The 12,646-nt window shown below is 37.3% G+C and overlaps 1 long non-coding RNA gene across 1 annotated transcript; it reads right to left on the minus strand.

The window, feature by feature from the left end:
* LOC110271224 lies at window positions 3,568–5,025 on the minus strand. Its single transcript, XR_002361696.1, has 3 exons — window positions 4,867–5,025; window positions 4,363–4,740; window positions 3,568–3,676 (listed from the first exon to the last, which is right to left on the minus strand). It is a non-coding gene; the product is annotated as an uncharacterized LOC110271224 (long non-coding RNA).

Genomic DNA, 12,646 nt, shown 5'->3' on the forward strand with positions numbered 1-12,646 from the left:
AGGTACACATCTGCGGATCATTCTGTCTGCACATATCTTAAAGAGATATAGCTCATCCCATAGGTAGTACTTGGCGTCAGAAATTAATTTTTTTCTTTGCACCCTGCTGTACTCCTGGGGTATGAACCTCACAGCTTTATAATTTGCAATGTCTGCAAACCATGGTGCTTCCTGAATGGAAAAAAGATGCTCATCTGGAAAGGTCTCAGAGATCTCAGTAGGAGGAAGGGACGCCCCAGCTACTGGTTCTATCCGGGACAGGTGATCAGCTACCTGGTTCTCTGTCCCTTTTCTGTCTCTTATTTCTATATCAAACTCTTGCAAAAGCAACACCCATCTTATGAGCCGGGGTTTTGAATCCTGCTTTGTGAATAGGTATTTAAGAGCAGCATGGTCAGTATACACAATCACTTTTGACCCTACTAAATAGGATCTAAACTTGTCAATGGCATAGACCACTGAAAGTAACTCTTTTTCTGTGGTTGTGTAATTCTTTTGTTCGTTATTTAGAACACGGCTAGCATAATAAATGACGTGCAGAAGCTTGTTATGCCTCTGTCCCAACACTGCACCAATGGCATGGTCACTGACATCACACATTAGTTCGAATGGTAAAGTCCAGTCTGGTGTAAAGATGACTGGTGCTGTGACCAGCTTGGCTTTTAGGGTCTCAAACGCCTGCAGACACTCTGTGTCAAACACAAATGGCATGTCAGCAGCTAGCAGGTTGCTTAGAGGTTTTGCAATTTTTGAAAAATCTTTTATGAACCTCCTGTAGAATCCTGCATGTCCCAGAAAGCTTCTTATTGCTTTTACATTGGCAGGTGGTGGTAATTTTTCAATCACCTCCACCTTGGCTTGATCCACCTCTATTCCCTTGCTTGAAATTTTGTGTCCAAGGACAATTCCCTCAGTCACCATAAAGTGACATTTCTCCCAGTTTAAGACCAGGTTAGTCTCTTGGCACCTTTTCAGGACAAGTGCTAGATGATCAAGATAGGAGCTGAATGAGTCTCCAAATACTGAGAAGTCACCCATGAAGACTTCCAGGAACTTCTCTACCATATCAGAGAAGATGGAGAGCATGCACCTCCGAAAAGTTGCAGGTGCATTGCACAGACCAAAAGGCATTCTTCTGTAAGCAAATACGCCAGATGGACAGGTGAATGCTATTTTCTCTTGATCTTGAGGATCCACTGCAATTTGATTATAGCCTGAATAGCCATCCAAAAAGCAGTAATAGTCATGACCTGTTAGTCTTTCTAGCATCTGGTCTATGAATGGTAAAGGAAAATGATCCTTTCTGGTGGCTATATTGAGCCTTCTGTAGTCAATACACATGCGCCACCTTGTAACTGTTCTTATAGGAACCAATTCATTCTTTTCATTATGAACCACTGTCATGCCTCCCTTCTTAGGGACAACTTGGACAGGGCTCACCCAGGGGCTATCAGAAATAGGATAAATAATCCCAGCCTCTAGTAACTTAGGGACCTCTTTCTGCACCACTTCCTTCATGGCTGGATTTAGCCGCCTCTGTGGTTGAACCACTGGCTTGGCATTATCTTCCAATAGGATCTTGTGCATGCATCTTGCTGGGCTAATGCCCTTAAGATCACTTATGGACCATCCAAGAGCTGTCTTGTGTGTCATTAGCACTTGAATTAGTGCTTCCTCTTCCTGTGAATTTAAAGCAGAGCTTATGATCACTGGAAAAGTGTCACCTTCTCCCAGAAATGCATACTTCAGGGATGGTGGTAATGGTTTGAGCTCAGGTTTGGGAGGCTTATCCTCTTCCTGAGAAATTTTCAGAGGTTCTTTTATTTCCTCTGGTTCCTCCTGATCAGGCTGAACACCTTTAAAGATGTCCTCTAGCTCTGATTCGAGACTCTCAGTCATATTGATCTCTTCCACCAAAGAGTCAATAATATCAGCGCTCATGCAGTCATTTGATGTGTCTGGATGCTGCATAGCTTTGACAGCATTCAACTTGAACACATCCTCATTGACTCTCAGGGCACTACAAGAAAACACGTCTATTGCCACGCTTTTGAAAGGGTGACCTATCAAAGGGTGGCGGTTGCTCTATCGCCACGCTTTTGGTGACCTATCGCCACGCTTTTTCTTTTGCCACACTTTTTACAACTGGCCACCCGTTAAAACGTGGCCGTATGTGGGAGATATGGCCACGCTTTAAAAGCGTGGCCATAGGGAGAGATACGGCCACGCTTTTAAAGCGTGGCCATAGCAAGATATACAGCCACGCTTTAAAAGTGTGGCAAAAGCCTTGTTAAATTAAAAAAAAAATTCTTTTCCTTACTTGATCTTCATTACTACACTATAAATTTTCAATCCTTTTTTATTACCAATCCTACAAATATAGTATGCAATTTTTGTTACAAGATAAATCAAACAATAGTTAGTGACATATATAATTTACTGTAATTGTTTTATACATTAAAAACTAAAACTCAAATACAAAATAAATCTTGAGTTCAAATTCCAAAACTAAAAACCGAAAAAAAAATACAGAAACAATACAAGTTAGAACTGCTCACAATATATCAAATTACACTAATAGAAATGATCATCAACCTAAATACTTAGTAAAAGATCATAATCAACCTAAAACTGCTCCACTTTGTGCATTAAGCGTTCAAGTTATCCATTCCAATACTAGCCTACAGCAAAATATCAAGAACAAATTGAACCAACTAAAACGATATATATAAAAATATTATAAGAAATAATCTAATTTATGCATGCATTAACAATTCTAAATTAAACCAGGTTCACATTCTACTATAAAAATTCATCAACATTATGCTAATAGGAATAAAACAAAATGTATTGAAGCAAATTCAGCTACTTGAGGTCCAAAATTTCACAACTTCCTTTAGCTAGAAACAAAGCAGAAAATGTATTGAAGACTTTGAAAATAGAATTGCTGCATTTATAATCTAAAGACTCAAACCCATAAAAGAATTGCTGCATTTATAATCTAAAGAGAGGAAATTACAATATTGGACCTACCCAAAAGCTTCAACCTATTTGAATTCTTTTGGAATGTATCTTCTAGCTTTCTCTGCCTTCACAAGATGGAGTTAATACAAGGAACTGATAAACAAAGAAACAGAACAGTTAATGAAAGAAACAATTCCCATTTCCCACAAATTAAAGTTGAACATACATAAACAACACTTAGAGAAAGATTCATTGTTACAATTTTGCAGACTTAATGAATTACCTTCCTCTAAATACCCATGGATGAGATATGACAAGTGTTTGTCCATGTCAACTAGGAATTGTGACAACAAGAGAAGAAGGCTTCAAAAGATTACACCAACACCATACTTTCAATTTCATGGTAATAAACTTAAAGGCCTACAAGCTACAATGCCATTGAAATTATTTGTAGTAGTAGTGTTGAATACCATGTTAAAAACCAAAAGCTACCAATCTAAACTTCTCAACCTACCCATTTCCCACCAAAATTATTCAGAAATAATAATCAAAATAATTCACCATGCACTCTAATTTCCAACAGAAAATGTTTAAAGATAATGCTTAATGGTGGGTGCTTCAGCGTGAACTTACGAGCTACATTTCTTCAATCTGTAATCAAAATAATTCTTCATTATGTCATTCACATTAGGGGTGCGAGAAAGTTTACAAGCTGCGAAAAAAGAAAACCGATAAGAATAAAAATACTGATCCAATAATTTCAAAATGACAAAAAGGTTTCTACCGTTTGAAGAAAAATTGTATTGAGTAACAATTATATCAACTTGCTTGTAAAGGAATTAAATTCATGTTGGTTATATAAAATCGATAAGAATAAAACTAATGTATATAAAATAATAGCACTACCTTGCCCAGATGGGTGATAAATTCACATGGGAGCAAATTAAATTCATGTTGGTTATATAAAATTCCTAATTATTGTTATAAAAGAAGAGTTCAATTAAGAAGCTATTTTTATAGCCAATTTCAACTAATATGCTAACTTTTTCAATGTACAATTAAAAAGGGCATTAATGTCTTTTTGTTTATAATTATGTATTAGTGTCATATCCTTCGTTCTAATAAGCACAACCTTAATATCTCTTTATCTTCTATTATGAAACATTGTACTCATCAAAGAGGCAAAGACAACAATATAAAGATGTGTTTGGTAAATGAAGAGTTTGAAGGAGAAGGGACGGGAAAAAAAAGAGTTGGTGAATAAAGTAGAATTGAAACCCAATCCTTTTTCACTCAAAAAGGCAAACTTGTAATCACAGCCTTAAAACAATTTAAAGGTGGTTTTTCCTTGTTTGTACAGTAAACTAAACTCAAAACTGAGAAAGAAAAAACTCAAACCTGAATGACATGGTTTTTGAAGCTGACATTCTCTTTCTCCTTGCGGGTTCTGTACTCAATGTAGAGAATGCTTATGAAATAAGCAGTCCAACTACAACAAAGAGAATAATCCCAGTTAGTTAGTTAGTTTCAACAATTATGAAATGAATTGAAACTGTTTTGTGTATATACCTGATTTGAGGCACAGTTGAACCAAGTATCATAAGCAGAACCACCATGCCAGAGAAGACTTTTCAAGGAGGAATGTGAACCTGAACCACCACCTTCTTTTTCCAACTCTTCTCTCTCTTCTCTTTCAATTGTTTCATTCAGGCTTGACATCATGGTTTCTTCACCTCCTTGCTTCTGTCTTGACATTGTTTTTATGGTGATAAAGATCTGAAGAAGAAGAAGAAGAAGAAGAGATCACATTAAACAGTGTTAAAATCAAGACATGTACCAAACCCCATGATCAAAACACAAAAAGGATATACTGAACCGTGTATGATAAACAGTAAAAGCTACCTAATCTTAGTCAATAATGTTGCTTTGTGATGAAAGGAAAGGTTTTTCCTTTTCTTTTTCTCCTCTCTTGCTGCTGATTGACAGAGAAAATCATAGGCTTTTTTCCCACTCTGATCCTACTGCCAAATAGAATGAAGGCCTTAAATCCTAAAAATTATAACATTAAATTAATTTTATAACAATAATTAGGCTTGATAAAAATACCCATGTTGGTCTTCAAATTAAATTAATTAACATACCTTCCTAAAACTACATGGGAGCAAAATGAATAACCAGCATAAATCTGAAAATATTATCAATTCATCATTCAATCTATTGTGACAGCAAACCTAAACCAGTGCTAATAGACATTAAAATAACACCCTCATCCTCAAGAAAATATCTATTGGGAATGAAAGAAGGGCATAAAGAAACTGTCAAACGCTCAAACATCTTTTATCAATAATTTCACATTTTCAATGCTTTCAACTTATCTCATATTTAAAAGCCATAGCAAGGCAAGAGAAGCATTCATTGATGTTCAACACATGATGTTTTCCAGCGACACCAATTTGTAGAGTCCAGAACTAAGTCTATTTTTTTATTTTTCTTTTTGGGTCATGTTACCCTCAAATTTTAAATCTCAGATAATATTTCTCTAAGCAACAGCATCAAATCATGGAATTAAATACTAAATTTATAGCAAGACATTACCATCAAATTCTCAAAATTAGCATCATCAAGAATTCTTCTATAAATTCAAAAAGAAAAAAAAAACATACCTGAAGAAGCGGAAAGATGTCTGCCACAAATTTAATGAAGCAGGGACGAAGGAGCAAAGCAGGGGCGAGGCCTACACGATCGAGCAAAGTTCAGAAGCATTACCAAAACCAGCGCCGAGAAGAAGAAGAGTGGCTGAGCAGGGGCTTGTGACCTTCCTCACCAAAAGAGCATCAGCGCCGAGGAGAAGAAGATGAGCAGCGCCGAGGAGAAGAAGATGAGCAGCGCCGAGAAGAAAAGAGCAGGGGAAGAGATATAGATCCAAGAAGTGGGTTCTGCAGCGCAAAAGGAAGCCACTTCCACTTCCACAGAACCACTCCTTGGATGTCACCACCTTCATCTCATCACACGCCCACCATGCCAGGATCGCCTTCTTTGACGCAACCACCGGCAACCACATCACCTTCCACTAACTCTGGCGAGCCGTCGACGCCGTCGCCCCCTCCCTCTACGACCTCGGCATCCGCAAGGGCACCGTCGTCCTCCTCCTCTCCCCAAACAACATCTACTTCCCCGTCGTCTGCCCCGCCGTCATGTCCCTCGGCGCCATCATCACCACCACCAACCCTCTCAACACCGCCGCCGAAATCCGCAAGCAAATCAACAAATTGAAGCCTCGCATCGCCACCATCCATCCCCTGGCCTCGAAAATTGCAGCCACCTCCCCCTCGCTCCCGATCAACCTTATGGAGGCCGACACCAGCAGCAGCTTCCCTTCAGCCGTCACCACCCTTAGCCATCAGTGCAGGGGTTGTGAGTGACGGAGGCATTGATGGGGGTGAGAGAGTCTCAAAGCGTGTTTAGGGTTATTAGGCTGAAGGGGTTGTTGGGTTTGAAAGTCTCTCGCAGGTTGGGGTTATTAGTTTTTTTCTTTAAAAAAAAAAACCTTTTGGCCACGCTTTTAAAGCGTGCCAAAAGAGTACCAGGATATGGCCACGTTTTAAAAGCGTGGCCATAATGAAACCCTGTCGCCACGCTTTTAAAACGTCTCTCTTTTTATCTATTGCCACGCTTTTGAAGCGTGGCAGAAAAAAACGTGGCTATTTTTCTAATAAATGGCCACCTTTTCAAAAGCGTGGCCGTTGAACCTTTTCGCCACGTTTTTGAAGCGTGGCAAGAAAAAATGTGGCCAAATCTCTATTCAATCGCCACCCTCACAAAAACGTGGCCATTGACTACTTTTGGCCACGCTTTTAAAGCGTGGCAAAAAAAAGCGTGGCTATAGGCCATTTTTCTTGTAGTGGGGTCACTTCCCCTTTTTGTACATCAATAAGAGTTCGTCCAGTTGCTAGGAAAGGTCTTCCTAGGATGAGAGTTGCACTCTTGTGCTCCTCCATTTCCAGCACTACAAAGTCAGTTGGAAAGGCAAATGGCCCAACCTTGACAATCATGTCCTCAATTATGCCTGATGGATATTTAATGGAGCCATCAGCAAGTTGGAGACATATCCGGGTTGGTTTGACTTCTTCAGTCAACCCAAGCTTTCTGATAGTGGATGCAGGTATTAGGTTGATACTTGCTCCAAGGTCACATAGGGCTGTCTTGGTACAAGCACCTTCTAATGTGCATGGTATCATAAAGCTTCTTGGATCTTGAAGCTTCTCTGGTAAGCTTTTCAGAATGACTGCACTGCATTCTTCAGTGAGAAACACCTTTTCAGTTTCTCTCCAATCCTTCTTATGACTTAAGATCTCTTTCATGAACTTAGCATAAGAGAGTATTTGCTCAAGTGCCTCTGCAAACGGAATCTTTATTTCAAGAGTCCTGAGATAGTCTGCAAAGCGGGTAAATTGTTTATCCTGTTCCGCTTGGCAGAGATTCTGAGGATAAGGCATCTTGGCTTTATATTCTTCAACCTTAGTTGCTGCAGGTTTATTCCCTACAGAGGTGGTTGGAGAAGCCTTCTTAGAGGGGTTACTATCAGCACTCTCAGGTGTCTGATTCCCCATTGGCGTTTGAATGCCAGGATTGGGTGCAGGATGGGCGTTTAACGCCAGCTTTCCACCCTTTTCTGGCTTTTGAACGCTAGAACTAGGCCAGGAATGGGCGTTTAACGCCAACTTTTCCCCCTTTTCTGGCGTTTGAACGCCAGAAGTATTCCTCTCTGGGCTCTTACTGTCCTCAGAGGGATTTTGGGCAGTTGTTTGGTTATCCTCTTTCAGTTGTTCCTTTCTTGGCTTTTTGCCATTTTGAGCTGAATTATTCAATGTCTTTCCACTCCTTAGTTGAACTGCTTGGCATTCTTCTGTTATCTGTTTAGATAGCTGTTGTTTTGTCTGATTCAACTGTGATTCTATATTCTTGTTAGCAATTTTAGTTTCTTGGAGCATCTCTTTGAATTCTACTAATTGTTTTGTCATCAGGAGTAATTGCTGATTAAGCTCAACAATCTGTTCTTGAGGGTTAGGATCAGTAGTTACTGCCATAGCTTTTTCTTTTGTAGAGGACTCACTGCTTGAGTATAGATGTTGATTTCTAGCAACCGTATCTATGAGCTCTTGAGCCTCCTCAATCGTTTTCCTCATGTGTATAGATCCACCTGCTGAGTGGTCTAGAGACATCTGAGCTTTTTCTGTAAGCCCATAGTAGAAGATGTCTAATTGTACCCACTCTGAAAATATTTCAGAGGGGCATTTCCTTAGCATACCTCTGTACCTCTCCCAGGCATTATAAAGGGATTTATTATCCTCTTGTTTAAAGCCTTGGATGTCCAACCTTAGCTGTGTCATCCTTTTTGGAGGGTAAAATTGATTCAGGAATTTGTCTGATAACTGTCTCCATGTTTTTATGCTTGCTGTGGGTTGGTTATTCAACCATCTCTTAGCTTGATCTTTTACAGCAAATGGAAATAGTAATAATCTGTAGACATCCTGATCCACTTCTTTATCACGTACTGTGTCAGTAATTTGTAAAAACTATGCCAGAAACTCAGTAGGTTCTTCCTGTGGAAGACCGGAATACTGGCAATTTTACTGCACCATGATAATGAGTTGAGGATTTAGCTCAAAGCTGCTTGCTTTAATGGGAGGTATACAGATGCTACTCCCATATGCAGCTGTAATGGGGTTAGCATATGACCCCAGAGTCCTTCTGGACTGCTCATTCCCACTTAGGTCCATGATGAAGAAAGGGAGATGATGTGGATTGCAAGTAAATTATATTTTTATTTTATTTTTTTTCTTTTTATTTTATTTAATTAAAAGTGACCGAAAATAATAAAATAAAAAAAATGTAAAATGAAATAAAATTTCGAAAACTAAAAGAAAATAAAATCAAAGCAAATTGAAAACTAAATTAATTAATTAATTAAAAAGATTTTTGGAATTAGCAATTAAAAAGATATGATTGAAAATTATTTTGAAAAAGATATGATTCAGAAGATATGATTGAAGAAATTAAAAAGATTTGATTGAAAAGATATGATTGAAGAAATTAAAAAGATTTGATTTTTGAAAAAGATTTAAAAAAAAATCAATTTTTGAAATTAGATTTTGACTTGACTAAAAAAAAAGATATGATTTTGAAAATCTTTGACTAAATTAATGCAAAATTTCGAAAATTATGAGTAAAAAAAGGAAAGGATATTTTTTTTTATTTTTGAATTTTAATGAGGAAAGAGAAAAAACAACAAAATGACACTAAACTTAGAAATTTTAGATCAAAACAAAGAGAACAAACAAGAAAACTTTGAAGTTCAAGATGAACACCAGGAACAAATTTATGCAAATTTTTAAGTAAATAAAAGCACAAAAGACACCAAACTTAAAATTTTTAGAAAATCAAACACAAATTTTCGAAAATTTAAAGGAAAACACAAAGAAGACACCAAACTTAGAATTTTTAAAGGTAAAGAAACAACTAAGACTATGCGAATTCGAAAAATTAAGAGAAAGTAAAAGCATGCAATTGACACCAAACTTAAAATATGAAACTAGACTCAAATAAAGGACTCTAAACCAACAAAAATAAAATATTCCTAATCTAAGCAACAAGATAAACCGTCAGTTGTCCAAACTCGAACAATCTCCGGCAACGGCGCCAAAAACTTGGTGCACGAAATCACAATCACACTTTTGTAATTCCGCACAACTAACCAGCAAGTGCACTGGGTCGTCCAAGTAATACCTTACGTGAGTAAGGGTCGATCCCACGGAGATTGTCGGCTTGAAGCAAGCTATGGCTATCTTGTAACTCTTAGTCAGGATATCAATAATTCTCAGATTCAATTGTAAAAAGTAAAAGAACATGAAATAAATACTTGTTTTTGCAGTAATAGAGAACAGGTTGAGGTTTTGGAGATGCTCCATCTTCTGAATCTCTGCTTTCCTACTGTCTTCTTCTTCATGCACACAAGGCTCCTTCCATGGCAAGCTGTATGTTGGGTTTCACCGTTGTCAATGGCTACCTCCCGTCCTCTCAGTGAAAATGTTCAACACACGCTGTCACCACACGGCTAATCATCTGTCGGTTCTCGATCATGCTGGAATAGGATCCATTGATCCTTTTGCGTCTGTCACTACGCCCAACACTCGCGAGTTTGAAGCTCGTCACAGCCATTCAATCCCTGAATCCTACTCGAAATACCACAGACAAGGTTTAGACTTTCCGGATTCTCAAGAATGGCCGCCAATGGATTTTAGCTTATACCACGAAGATTCTGATTAAGGAATCCAAGAGATACACACTCAATCGAAGGTAGAACAAAGGTGGTTGTCAGGCACACGTTCATAGGTGAGAATGATGATGAGTGTCACGGATCATCACATTCATCAGGTTGAAGAACAAGCGGTATCTTAGAATAGAAGCAAGCGTGATTGAATGAAAAAACAGTAGTAATTGCATTAATCCATCAAGACACAGCAGAGCTCCTCACCCCCAACCATGGGGTTTAGAGACTCATGCCGTAGAAGATACAATATGAAACGTGTAATGTGTCATGAGATGAAGATACAATAGCAAAAAGTCCTATTTATAGTGAACTAGTGACCTAGGGTTTACAAGAATGAGTATATGACGTAAAAATCCACTTATGGGGTCCAGTTGGTGTGTGCTTGGGCTGAGCATTGAGACTTCCATGTGTAGAGACTTTTCCTGGAGTTAAACACCAGCTTTTGTGCCAGTTTGGGCGTTTAACTCCAACTTTTGTGCCAGTTCCGGCGTTAAACGCTGGGAATTCTGAAGCTGATTTGGAACGCCGGTTTGGGCCATCAAATCTCAGGCAAAGTATAGACTATTATATATTTCTGGAAAGCCCTAGATGTCTACTTTCCAACGCAATTGAGAGAGCGCCAATTGGGATTCTGTAGCTCCAGAAAATCCACTTCGAGTGCAGGGAGGTCAGAATCCAACAGCATCCGCAGTCCTTTTTCAGCCTCTGAATCAGATTTTTGCTCAGGTCCCTCAATTTCAGCCAGAAAATACCTGAAATCACAGAAAAATACAAAAACTCATAGTAAAGTCCAGAAAAGTGAATTTTAAATAAAAACTAATAAAAACATAATAAAAACTAACCAAAATATGCTAAAAATATACTAAAAACAATGCCAAAAAGCGTATAAATTATCTGCTCATCAACATCCTGATCCACTTCTTTATCACGTACTGTGTCAGCAATTTGTAAGAATTGTACCAGAAACTCAGTAGGTTCTTCCTGTGGAAGACCGGAATACTGGCAATTTTGCTGCACCATGATAATGAGCTGAGCATTTAGCTCAAAGCTGCTTACTTTGATGGGAGGTATACAGATGCTACTCCCATATGCAGCTGTAATGGGGTTAGCATATGACTCCTGAGTCCTTCTGAACTGTTCATTTCCACTTATGTCCATGATGGAGAAAAGGAAATTGATATGAATTGCAATATTTTTTTTATTTTATTTAATTAAAAGTAACCGAAAAATTAAAACAAAAGAAATGAAAAATAAAATCAAAGTTTCGAAAATTAGAAGGAAATAAAAGCAAATTGAATACTAAATTAATTAATTAATTAACAAGATTTTAGAAAGAACAATCAAAAAGATATGATTGAAAATTATTTAATAAAAAAAGATATGATTGAAAAGATATGATTGCAATTAAAAAAAAAGATATGATTGAAAAGATATGATTGAAGAAATTAAAAAGATTTGATTTTTGAAAAAGATTTGAAAAAAATCAATTTTTGAAATTATAATTTTGACTTGACTAAGAAAAAAAGATATGATTTTGAAAATCTTTGACTAACTTAATGCAAAATTTCGAAAATTATGAGTAAAAAAAGGAAAAGATAATTTTTTGATTTTTGAACTTTAATGATGAAAGAGAAAAACAACAAAATGACACTAAACTTAGAAATTTTGGATCAAAATAGAGAGAACAAACAAGAAAATCTTGAATGTCAAGATGAACACCAAGAACACTTTGAAGATCAAGATGAACACCAAGAACAAATTTTTGAAAAAATTTTAAGTAAATAAAAGCACAAGGGACACCAAACTTAAAATTTTTAGAAAATCAAACACAAATTTTCGAAAATTTAAAGAAAAACACGAAGAAGACACCAAACTTAGAATTTTTAAAGATCAAGAAAGAACTAAGAACATGCAAATTCGAAAAATTAAAAGAAAATAAAAGCATGAAACTGACACCAAACTTAAAATATGAAACTAAACTCAAATAAAAGACTCTAAACCAACAAAAATAAAATATTCCTAATCTAAGCAACAAGATAAACCGTCAATTGTCCAAACTCGAACAATCTCCGGCAACGGCGCCAAAAACTTGGTGCACGAAATTACAATCACACTTTTGCAATTCCGCACAACTAACCAGCAAGTGCACTGGGTCGTCCAAGTAATACCTTACGTGAGTAAGGGTTGATCCCACGGAGATTGTTGGCTTGAAGCAAGCTATGGTTATCTTGTAACTCTTAGTCAGGATATCAATAATTCTCAGATTTAATTGTAAAAAGTACAAGAAAAAAACATGAAATAAATACTTGTTATGCAGTAATGAAGAACAGGTTGAGGCTTTGGAGATGCTTT

Source organism: Arachis ipaensis, chromosome B04, assembly GCF_000816755.2.
Source record: "Arachis ipaensis cultivar K30076 chromosome B04, Araip1.1, whole genome shotgun sequence".
NCBI classification, from domain to species: Eukaryota; Viridiplantae; Streptophyta; class Magnoliopsida; order Fabales; family Fabaceae; genus Arachis; species Arachis ipaensis.